This window comes from Neovison vison, chromosome 6 (assembly GCF_020171115.1).
Source record: "Neovison vison isolate M4711 chromosome 6, ASM_NN_V1, whole genome shotgun sequence".
NCBI classification, from domain to species: domain Eukaryota; kingdom Metazoa; phylum Chordata; class Mammalia; order Carnivora; family Mustelidae; genus Neogale; species Neogale vison.
In genome coordinates, this window is record NC_058096.1 from 96912391 (window position 1) to 96925539 (window position 13149).

At 34.9% G+C, this 13149-nt stretch overlaps 1 protein-coding gene across 1 annotated transcript in view; it reads right to left on the reverse strand.

Moving 5' to 3' along the window:
* Window positions 1-13149, reverse strand: part of SPATA16 (spermatogenesis associated 16) — a 229842-nt gene that overhangs the window by 114440 nt on the left and 102253 nt on the right. The window lies entirely within an intron of this gene.

A 13149-nucleotide genomic window follows, 5' to 3' on the forward strand; every position in this document is an offset into this window, starting at 1 on the left:
TTACATTAATTAATGTAAGTAAGGAGTACCCTTTTGAAGAATTTATCTTTTATAATGCTGATCTAAAATAACACTGTAAAAAAAATCACTGTATTATAGTATGAATTTAAATAGCAATAAATACTATCTTTCATTTCAGAACACTCTATCTGTGGTATATTACATGCTTTCATATGCATTCTAATTTCAGTTCCACAAATGTTTATACTGTGACTAATGTGATTGAGTCTTGAAGATCGGTAAAGGTGAAAAAGGTGAATTAATCAGTTCTTCATATTCAAGAAACCCCTAGCCTTTTACGATAAATTAACATTTAAGGGAATAATTATTGACAGGGAATATGCACTCATAGCTCTAAAGACAAGGCACAGAAATAATACAGAAAAAAATTAATCTTGAGGCGCCTGGGTGGCTCAGTGGGTTAAAGCCTCTGCCTTTGGCTCAGGTCATGATCCCATGGTCCTGGGATCGAGCCCCACATCGGCTCTCTGCTCATCAAGGAACCTGTTTCCTCCTCTCTCTTTCTGCCTACCTCTCTGCCTACTTGTGATCTCTATCTGTTAAATAAATAAAATCTTAAAAAAAAATTAATCTTATTGGGAGAAAACAGAATCAGGGAAAACTTCTTAGAGGAGGTAGACCCCAAGAAGGGTTTCAGAAATAACCAAAGAGGGAAAAGCTAATTCAGAGAAGAGGATATGCAAATATGTATAAGCATGAACTATCATGCTGAGTTTGGGTAATATTTGAGTATTAAAGTGTGTGTGTGTGTGTGTGTGAGTGTGTGTGTAAAGGAGGCCAGAGAGACAGAGACAAACAGGGACTTAATTACAAGAGACCTTTTCATTTTTTGCCAGGATTTATTTGGTAGATTATGGAAAGTAATTTAAAGTAATTAGTCTGGAGAGAGATGTGTTCAAATTTGCTCTGTAAATACAGCACATTACACATTGCTTTTTAACCTGCTTTTTAAAATAAACAATATGGTGAGAATAGCTTTCACATTAGTAAATTTGCAGCTGTAGCAGTAATTAAAATGGTAACATTGTATTCCATCGGTAATTCCACTATTTAATTAATCAATCCATTATGTTAGACAATTAAGATATTGGAGAGTTAAGTTTTTGAAAGCAATAGGGTTCAGTTTAGAACATATGTTTTGATGGAGATGCTTCTAATATAGTCAAGTGGGAATATTCAGAAGGTGTTTGAACATATAAATGTGAGGTTAGGAGCAAGATCTGAGAATGTGGGCATAAATTTGGGAGTCATTAGTAGATTGATTAGCTAAAGCCAGCAGAGGGGATTTTTATGGCCAAGGAAAAGTAAATGCACAATTTAAAAAAGAGTAAAGGGTACAGGCCCTTGGGAAACACGAATTTTTAAGGACTAGGTTGGAGAATAAGATTAAGAAGGAAAAGTTAGAGCAGTAGGAAAAAATCCAGAGAGTATGATGTCACAGAACTAGGAGAAAGAAGAGACTTGATTCTCATAACAACTTCTGGAGAGATGAGACTGGGTCCTACCATTATTCCCATTCCATAGAGGCCAAAGATCTTGCCAAGGCTAACATAATTTTTTTTTTTAAGATTTCATTTATTTATTTGACAGAGAGAGATCACAAGTAGACAGAGAGGTAGGCAGAGAGAGAGAGAGAGGAGAAAGCAGGCTCCCCGCTGAGCAGAGAGCTCAATCCCAGGACCCTGAGACCATGACCTGAGCTGAAGGCAGAAGCTTAACCCTCTGAGCCACCCAGGCACCCAACCAAGGCTAACTAATTGTAATGATAGGACTGAACTGCTGATCTTGATTGTCTAGCCCAAATTTTAATGGACTCAGCACCAGATTTTATGACTCAGGTAATTAAAGAAGAGTATAAAAGTATATCAAAATAAGTTCCAGAAGCTAAAATTAAGATGGAATCTGTAGGAGATATAATATGTAGAAAAAGAACATGTTCTTAAATTATAGCAGGCAAAGGATATCCCAAAATAGGCTGGGAGAGAAAGATGATAAAAATGTCTTTAAAATGTTAAGTCTCAAATTTAAGAATATGGTGGATGAGATGATCAGAGAAACACTACTTAGGACAGCTGATACTTTTAAACAAGATGGACTGAAAACAAACATAAAAAACAAGTTTCTAAAAAGTCTGTTTTGAAATAATTTGAAATCTATAGAAAAGTCCCCAAAATTGTACAGGAGTTAATGTATATCATTCTACCTAGCTTCCTCTAACCTTGACAACTTATAAAACCATAGAATAGTGAATAAACCAGGAAATTAATGTTGGTACATTTCTACTAACTAAACTACAGATTTCTCTAAAGTTCAACAGTTTTTTCCTTATTGCCACATTTCTGTTCCAGGATCCAGTCAAGGATCCCACAATACATTTAGTTGTTGTGTATCATTAGCATCTTCTAGTCTTTGACATTTCCTTATTCTTTTCTTATATTTATGGTCTTCCTACTTTTAAAGAGAAGTATTGGTTATTCTGTAGACTGTTTCCCAAGTTGAATTTGTATGATATTTTTTCATGATTAAACTGAAATTGTGTTTTAGGCAAGAATACTATAGAAGTAATGTAATGGTCTCATTGCATACTATTGGGTGTGTGTGTGTGTGTGTGTGTGTGTAACGTAGATATTTATTACTGGTGGTATTAACCTTGACCACTTGATTATGGTGGTCTTTGCTCATTTATTTCACCATAAAGTGAGTAGGTTTTCCTCTCCAACTGATAAATATTTGTAGGAGATAATTATTTCTAATGGACATACAATTTTATATTAGTTTCAGGTACAACATAGTGATTTGATATTTTTATATGTTATGAAAGAATCGTAAGTCTAGTTACCATCTGTCACCATACAAAGTTATTATGATATTATTGACTATATTTTCAATGCTCTATGTCACATTCTTGTGACATTTATTTTATAACTGGAAGTTTGTACCTCTAAATTCCCTTTACCTATTTCACCCATTTCTCTATTCTCTATGCTTCTACCAACACCAATTTTTTCTCTATGTCTATGTTTTGTTTTTTAGATTTCACACATAAGTTAAATCATATGGTACTAGTCTTTCTCTGTCTGATTTACTTCACTTAGCATAATACCCTTTACATCCATCCATATTGTCTTAAATGGCTTGATTTCATTTTTTTTATGGCTGAGTAGTATTTCTTAATGTGTGTGTGTGTGTATGTGGATGTGTGTGTGTCTGTGTATAAAGATAGGCAAATACACACACCATATTGTCTTTATCCATTCATCTATAGATGGACACTTAGGTTGCTTCATATCTTGTCTATTGTAAATAATGTTGCAATGAACATAGGGGTACATATATCTTTTCAAATTAGTGTTTTTGTTGTCTTCAGATAAATAACAAAGTGGAATTGCTGAAATTAAAGTCCATTAGTAGATATATCTTGCAACAATTATTACTGTGGTGCTTGCTAACATTGATTTTCTCTCATTTATTCTACATTTATTAATTGGTATTCCTCTGTAAGGAAGAATTTTCATTTATCCCCCATATATTTATTCAATTATTTTTATATTAGAATAAACTCATATATGAATATTCATTTAATTCAATGGATTATAATTTGATACTACCAATATTTGTTTTGTTATTCAAATTGTGTTTTTTTAAAAGCTTTATTTATTTATGAGAGAAAGAGGGAGAGAGTGCATGCAATATGCTTGAGCATGTAGGGGAAAGGACAGAGGGAGAGGGAGACAAGTAGACTCCCCGCAGAGCAGGGAGCCCTATGTAGGGTTTGATCCCAGATCATGATCTGAGCTGAAATCAAGAGTTGGACACAGCCGACTGAGCCACCCAGGTGCCCCAGTTATTCAGATTGTTTTAACTTTGGCTATTGGGGGTACCATCTCCTTGGCTTCTTGTGTCAAACAATCATTTAAAAAATATGTAGATAGTGTTACATAAGTAAAGAGGGTTTAATAAGCAAACAAAAAAGTTTTTTTCTGAGGGTATATGTTAATATTTACTGGTCTACTAATTTTTTTTTTTTTTAAAGATTTTATTTATTTATTTGACAGAGAGAAATCATAAGTAGGCAGAGAGGCAGGCAGAGAGAGAGAGAAGCAGGCTCCCTGCTGAGCAGAGAGCCCGATGCGGGACTCGATCCCAGGACTCTGGGATCATGACCTGAGCCGAAGGCAGCGGCTTAACCCACTGAGCCACCCAGGCGCCCCTGGTCTACTAACTTTTAATGGGACATGTGCATGGGGAAAAGTAGACAAATCTTAAGGGTTTTAAGCAGAGGGAAGATTGAATAGACAACCTACTTAAAGTTTTTCTTACAAATAACACATTCAATAAAAGAACTAGGAGAAACTCTTACAGAGCAAAATAGTGGAACAGCATGTCAGTCTTGGCCTTGGATCCTGGTAGACTACGGAAAAGGAAGTAAGAGAGTCTTCCTTGGGAATTCCTAACTAGAACTTACACTATTCTGGTTTGGAATTCAAATTCACAGTTTCTACAATTTATGTGGAAGAGCAAAAGGCTTAGAATAGACAAGACATTCCTGAAAAAGAATCAGTTGGTAAAGTTTCCTTTGCTAGATTATCAGGAATATCAAGACTAATTATAAACCATTGTATAAATATAATCCTAAGTATGATAGTGTGTTTTTGGCAAGGTAACAGACAAACAGATGTATGAATAGAATAGAGACCAGAAACTAACATTTTCACATATGGAAAACTGATATAAACAGAGCTAACATGGTAGATCAATAGCAAAAGGATTTAATAAGATGATATCAAGATAATTGGTTATCTACCTAGGGAAAAACATAATAAGAGAATCCTTCCTCCCACCATATATAAAAAATAACTATCATTGGGTCAAAACTTAAAAGGCAAAGGAAAAACTCAAAAACTTTTGAGATAATTTAGAAGGGTATCTTGATGAGCTTAGGATAGAAGGGAATTTTTTTAAAAACTTAAGCAGTGCAAATCATAAAAGAATTTGACTACAGTTGACTACACTCAAAATAAGTCTTTAATTTTTCATCAAAAGATAACAAAAAGAGTATGATTATATAAACCATAAATTGGAAAGAATTACTTGCAACATATATTGCTAAAACTAATTAGTACCCAGAGTATATAAAGAATCCAATGATTCAATAATAAAAAGACAAATAATCCAATAAGAAATGAATACAAGATAAATATACAAATGAGCGTTTCACAGAAGAGGAAACATGATTGCCCAATAAATATATTAAAAATGCACAAGTGCACCAGTAATAAAAAAAAGAAAATGTAAACCACAATGAGGCAATCGATACCATTTCAAACTCCCCCAAGTGGCCAATACGAAGTGTGACAAGAGCAAGTACATCCTTTGTGCAGAAACCAGGGTCTTGGTGATAAAGTTAAGGTCGAATTCCAGATTTGGTACTTATCAATGGTCTTTGACAAGTCATTCGAACTCTAGCTTAAGTTCCCTCACCTAAAAAATGTGGAATATAATTTCTTTGCAGAGTTGTGAGGAGCAAAGCTAATGCACTACAAGCAACTGACATAGAGTTTGGCAAAAAGCAGGGGATCATAGATGACGGCTGTCAAAATTAAGATAAATTGGGGTGGTAGCTCTGGAATATAATGTTTTTTTCCAAAGTTGCACTTGACATAATTATTTTAGAGTGAATGTTTTAGGTTTTAAATATCATTCTTCAAAGCTTGTAACAGCAACAACAGCAGCAGCAACAACAACAATAACAATAGCAGCAGGAGCAATAATTAATTGAGGGCTTACTATGTGCCAGGCACTGAGTTTCATGTTTCATGCTCATTATTCCATGCAAACCTTATGCTTACTTTGTAAAGTAGTAGTATTATCTTCATTTTATGGTTGAGGAAAGTGAAACTAAAAGAGGTTACTTAACTAACTTGCCCAAGGTCACACATAACTAGTCATTTGTGGTCCTGGAGTGGAACACAGGTCTCTCTGACTTGGCTATAATTCTCCAATGCAGACAGTTCCTCTTTAGCAGACAGATACAGAAATAGAACTTTTGACTTATAAACAATTTTCACAATCAGTGGCATCAAGATTAATTTATGTGCGTAATAGTGTAATGAACCAATGCCAGTTGTTTTTTTTTTTTAAAGTGGGGTGTGTGTGTGAAGAATTTCAGGGTTTCCGGCAGTGCGCTGTTAGGATTTCCAGCCTAATCTTTTGTCAGGGTATTGCTATTTCTGACAGAAATGAAGAAAAGAAAAAGGGAGAATTTGGAGTCAAAACCAGATGACCTAAACTATTTATGTCATTTGAACTTCCATCTACCCATGCTGGGGGTCTCTACAATCTAACTCACTTTAAGAATAATTGGAGTATCTCTCAGAATGAAATAAGATGCTAAAATTCATGATATATTCATATGCAAAATTTTTTTTAAAAATCAATTTTTCCCTTTTTAACTCCTTAACCCAACCAAAATCATGCCTTTCAACACCAATGTTAACATGGAGGTTCCCCAAAACACAGACATGACTCCCAGAGTTAGACAGGGTCTATTAGTATTGTGGTGCAATCTGTGTCCTGTTGTGTTCTGGTGTCAATGTTGAGAAACTCATTTTCTCAATAGGAAGCTTCACCTATCTTCAAAGAGTTCCCATTAACAACAACAAAAACAATGATAATCCTTATTTTTTATTGAGAGTTTATGATATGCCAAGTACTGTGCCAAGTGTACTTGTCTCATTCATCCTCATAATAACCTCTGGGACATAGATGCTATTATTATCTCCAATTTGCAGATTAAGATATGGAAGTTTTGATCCATTATCATAATTTTATCATCAGCAGACTAAATTCTAATTCTTTCAGCAACACTTACGCATAAGAAAATAGCACAGAACATGCGGAGTTAAACTTCAGCTCCTTTGAATTAAACTTTTTAATGTTTAATTGATTTTCTATAATTCCACCATTGTAGAAAATGTGGAATCAGGTGGGCATCTGATTGAAGGGAAGAAGAATAAGAAGAGAACATTTTTATTTCTTTATTTCTTCACACTTAAAACTTGAATAAATAGGGACAAAAATAATTATCATGATGTACATCAGCAAGATGGAGAAATTCACAAAATCAATCATTGTTTATTTTTCTCTAATGAATTTCTGGACGTCCTTTGCAATAGGCCTGTGTTAAATTTCTATTCTATTTGCACGTAAAATTATTTATTCTTGCAATAATTTACTTATAATTTGGATCATGTCCAAAAATTTCAACTTTTCTTAGGGCAACAGTTACTTTTAAGCCATCAGTTATTATTGCAACCTTATGATTAGTACTTTTGTTGTAAGATTAGACATTTATGAGTCTGTAACTTTAAATCCTTAAGAAACACAAGATGGTTAGAAACTTGAAGATATAGAATTTTTTTTTTTTTAAAGATTTTATTTATTTATTTGACAGAGAGAGATCACAAGTAGGCAGAGAGGCAGGCAGAGAGAGAGAGAGGAGGAAGCAGGCTCCCTGTCGAGCAGAGAGCCCGATGCGGGACCCGATCCCAGGACCCCGAGATCATGACCTGAGCCGAAGGCAGCGGCTTAACCCACTGAGCCACCTTCACTTTTTTCCGTGAAGTCACAAATGCTTCACCTTACATACGTAGAAACTGATGAGTTGTAGTCTTATGGTCAGATATTTAACCTAAGTGATATGAAATGACTAAAATTTGTCTATATTAGTGTCTGTTTTAGAAATCATACATGAAGAAGCAACATTGTGTAGTGCTTCAGGATCATACAGCTTTATCAATACCTAGGAAAAGGAATATCACTTAATGGTGGAATGATCATGTCCACCTTCCAGCATACAACTGTATGTCACTAGGACTGATTAATACTAGCCTACACTAAGCTGTTCTGGTAAAGGCAAACTGTCTCCACAAAAAAAGAAAAAGCCCTTCAGGCAGATGGACAGTTTAAGAATAAAAATTAGCCTACAGTCTTCATTTATACTATCTGAAGACATAAATGAGAACTTACTGTAACCAAAAAACTGTGATGTATTTTTGCATGGTGTTTGAATGGATTTTATACTTTCAATTGAATCAGAACTAAGTTAAAATAAACTCCCAACACTTCTATCATCTTTTCAGAATCATTTGTCTTAAGTCTACCTGTAAGTATATTCTCCTCCCTTGCAAGACACACAATAATCTCATTTAAAATCATAGAGTTCTATGACACTAAAACAGCTGACACAGTTTCTTGCTGCTTACTGTTGTAGTACTATTCTGAGTGATTGCCTATCAATAACAATATCACTATTTTATGTGACCATGTTTCTGAACAAATACTTAAATTTATTTTTAGATCACTTTCTCTTTTGGAATGTTGTGATTTATATATGCATTATTTCCATTTCCAGTGGCATCAGCTTTAACCTCTACTATCTACCTATCTGGCTTCTCTCTATCTGTCTGGCTACTCACTCTAGTGAGTGCAGCCATGAATTAATTCATCTTGTGAATTAATTGTATTGTGTTTTGATTTGGTTAAAAGAAACATACTATTTGTATATTACCTTAAGAAGGAAAAAGATAGGGACACCTGGGTGGTTCATTGGGTTAAAGCCTCTGCCTTCGGCTCAGGTCATGATCCCAAGGTCCTGGGATCAAGCCCCGCATCGGGCTCTCTGCTCTGCAGGGAGCCTGCTTCTTCCTCTCTCTCTGCCTCCCTCTCTGCCTACTTGTGATCTCTGTCAAATAAATAAATAAAATCTTTAAAAAAAGGAAGGAAAAAGATAAAAAAAATTAGACTATATAGTTGATTACCTAATCTATTTATCATAATAGTATATATAATGTGGTATTAAATAATACTACTATAAATAAAAGGTAGAACAGATTTGTTGCAACAAAGCAGTGAATTACATGTTCACGAATGGGACTACTTCAGCTTTCTTAATATGAAACTGTGTTTGAAAAACATGAAATAATTAACATTTAAAAGTTAAGAAATTTAAAAAAAAGAAAAATTAAGAAATTTCTCTTGCCAAGTTCTGAAAAGCATTATTTCTTGAAGACTCAAAAATCGACAACACTGTACTACAGTTGTATACAGCAACATTAACTGTACTTGAATATGGCCATTCCCTTCAGAAGGACTAGGGTAGTGTGCCAGCTGGCCAGTGTGGTCACAACAGTCCTGCTTTATGCATATTTTCCTGGTTATTTCTTAACAATGCCTATTTTCACTAATAAGTTTGAAAGATAAATTATATGGTCATTGTAGTTAGTGGTCTCTAGTTCTCTGTAATTCATACAACTCTTTTATCTTATAATTGACCTCCTTCAAACACCATCAGCTTGAGATTTGTGAATATTTAAATGCATGATTACTGCCCTCATCTAGTTCATATATGTAGAAATGCACAACTAACTCTTCCTTAATGATGAACAGAAGCTTTTGTTGTACTTTCCCCTTTAGTATTACCTTCTGTTTGCTTCTACTTACACAGTGTGATCTTAACTAAAGTAGTTCCTTTGTAATGTCAGCTATTTTTTGCCTTATAGATCTTTATTATAGGAGTCACGATACTATCACCATAACTTAACTATGTAAACACTCTCATATTTATCTTTTAACCAGGGTTGTACTAACAATTTCATGTAATATCTCCTTATTGCTGCTGCTAAATGGTTCTTAATTACAAACTCAAAACTGGCTAATTTAATTTGCCAACCCTGAACTGGTGCTTGGTATGTGCCAAACTCTGTGGAAGTCACTGAGCATACAGAAATAAAAGACATGCCATTCGTATTATCAAGAGTTATTAGCTCTTTTCATAAAATAGTCTTCACTTTTGTTCGTTTCACATCTCTGCGTATTTTTTCTTATCTTACCATCTTTCTTATGAAGGTAGTGCCAAAGGATGTGTGTGTGTGTGTGTGTGTGTGTGTGTGAGAGTGAGTGCTACGAGAGAAGGCAGATTCAAGCAAAGACATTCTAATTCAACACATATACTTTTATGTGCATAGAAATGAAGAGATGTTAAAGAGCTAGGCTACTTGCTATTTCAGGTAAGACCTCACAGGTTGGTTGTTTCTTGGGGAGTTACAGCAATTTCAATTTAGATTTATGGTCTGAAAATGTACTTTAATCAATTTAACCAGTGCCAGTTGTCTGCTCAAGGATGACCAGCATCCCTGCAGAGCCTAAAGCAAAATAAAATATCCTTATTTTTATTCAGTTTCCTACCATCTATATATTCTTGTTCTCTCTTCTGGTAGGTAGGATGTTACTAAAAGAATATTGACCCATAAAATAAAAGGACCTGCTCATTGTTGTAAACCTGACTGATACCTTCCATTCAAATACAGGTCATAGCATTTTCTCTAGTCTCTCTGGTTGAGAATCCTGGCTTTTATGAGACTGTCCTGGGAATCTTTTCTGACCTATTTTTATTAAGTATTCCTGAGTAGAGCTGGTTAGGCTCAGAAAACCTTAGGTGGCCCAAATTCTAGTTCCTGGTTATAAATACTCTAACGTGAATCAGAAAGAGATGATTCACTTCACTGCAAATAATGGTTTTAAGATTCCTAAGTCACGTAGTAATGGGATTCTTTTGCATTTGTTAAGTGCCTTTCAATTTCAGAAACATGACTACTTGACATTCTAGAGGAAGTAACTTTAAGGTGTTGGCTTTTCCAGTGAGTTTAAATATAATATCCTTGTAAGAGGCCTGAACCAAACTACCCAAATTTCCAAGAAAGTAATTGATAAACATGAATGTTCTATATATTTATTTGCATTTATTATTCACATTACAAGTCTAATAGCTAAGAGACACTATCATAGTCATGTTCATTCTTCCCCTTGGGAAAACCATAATGCCTAATATTGTATATTGAGGACTATAATTGCCAAGGAAGCCAAGATGAAAAACTCTTATATCTGTAATTAATTGTATCTACTTCTTTTTTGGAAAGTCCATACCAGCATAACCAAAAATTATCAGGAACTTCCTCAGGACTATTATCAGGTCTTCAGGTCAGTCATTATATGATATTGAACACCTACATTTATTTCATTGCAGGGATATACACATCAAGGACAATGGATATTCAGTTCCAACTTTGTATAGTAAATACTTGCAGAGTACTAACTTTCAAGTTTTTATTGTTTGTTTTTAGGGCCCATAAAGAATTTTTGTCACAACTTTAACTCAAACAGTCAAAGCTTGATACAATTAAGTTATAGTCAGTGATAGGCTGGCAACCTGGCTCTCCCTGAACCAGAAAAGGCGGCTTTGTAGCATTTGCCAGTTTCTATAGTTTAAATTTGCCCAGCATTACTAAGTTCTCCTCTATTTTAAAAACTGGCTCTCCGTAAATTCCAGAATATTAACAATTGGCTTTTCAGAGTCTATACAAGCCAATCCCAGCACACCATCATCAATTTTTCTTAACATCTTTTTTTTTTATTGTGTCATGTTAGTCACCATAGGGTACATCATTAATTTTGGATGTAGTGTTCCATGATTCATTGTTCATATAAAACATCCAGTGCTCCATGCAATCTGTGTCTTCCTTAATACCCATCACCAGATTCCCCCATCCCCACACCCCACTCCCTTCTATAACTCTCAGTTTGTTTCCCCAGATTCCATAGTCTCTCACAGCTTGTTTTTTACTAGTTGCAATCTAATTTTGAAGTTGCATCTAGTCTTCTCCTAATGATTTTTTTATTAGATTCAGAAGACACATTAATAAACCATCTTTTAGAAAACATCATTTTACAGGTAGTGGTATCGGTTTACATTGGACCTATTAGGTTCATTTGTAGCTAGGGACTTTTTAAAAAGTATGGGACTGAAGGAAGCTCACCACCACCTCTTAAATTCCCTCTCATTCACATAGGAAAAGTATGTGGGCAGAAAGAAAGTTACAGACAACTTAGTGGAGAAAATAAAATGTAGAAAAAAGTCACAAGTGAGTACATCAGATGGAATACATTAGAAAAAGTATAAGGAAAAATAGAATGTAAAAAACGAGATTGATACATAAAGACCATTATAAGTTTAAAAAATGCACATTAACATACAGGTAAATAGATGTTGTGGCATAATGGTTGTTTGACCGCAAAGTGAGTGTAGTTGGGATTAATTCTGCCCTCCATATCCATCATTTAATTCAGTTTTGGTAACTCTCAGGACCACCTAAATAAATGGAATTCATGTCGATTTCATGGTATAAATTTTATGGAACCATTTTATTATCCATTTAAATTCCTTAAACTACACTCTCCAAGAAAGTGTTATATTGCAAAGATTGCAACCTAGGCTTCTCATCCCTATTACTGCAGATATTTCCCTAGGAATAGTGCTTGGAGCTGGTGAAGAAACCACTCACCTTGCTGAATTCCTAGAATATTAAAGTGGGTGGGGCACCTGGGTGGCTCAGTGGGTTAAGCCTCTGCCTTCAGCTCCGGTCATGATCTCAGGGTCCTGGGATCGAGCCCCGCATAGGGCTCTCTGCTTGGTGGGGAGTCTGCTTCCTCCCCTCTCTCTGCCTGCCTCTCTGCCTACTTGTGATCCCTCTCTCTCTGTCAAATAAATTTTAAAAATCTTAAATAAATAAATGAAGACAAGTTAGAAATAGCAGCTATTCATTGGGAGATGAGGAAAATTCATTGAGAGATTAATCAAAGGGAAGAGAAGTCCAATATGACTTGATTCAGGAAGAAAAAAAGCCTTTGTAGTCAAAGGTGAAAAGGAATTTTGAATGTAACATTGAGGCTGTTGCACAATTCTTGTAAATTTTTTTTTCTGTTGTGTAGGTTCTGGGGATGAAAATATTAAAAGCTGCTTTGTTAGGTTTTTATAAAACATACTGGGGTCTAGGAGGCAATATATTAGAACAGCTCTAACAACCCTTGATGTTACAACTGATGCCATCTCCTCTAGAAAGAGCTCCTGAGGTCTTTTTCATGCTGCTGGATTTCATTTCCAGAACTCAAGAAAGACAGAGTCACAGAATTGTGTCATTACAACCAAAACCAGGAATGTACTGGAGGGCAAGAGGTCAAGTTCATTTCTAATCTTCCCTGGAAGTTTTCCCATCATTATGAGTGACCTCATGG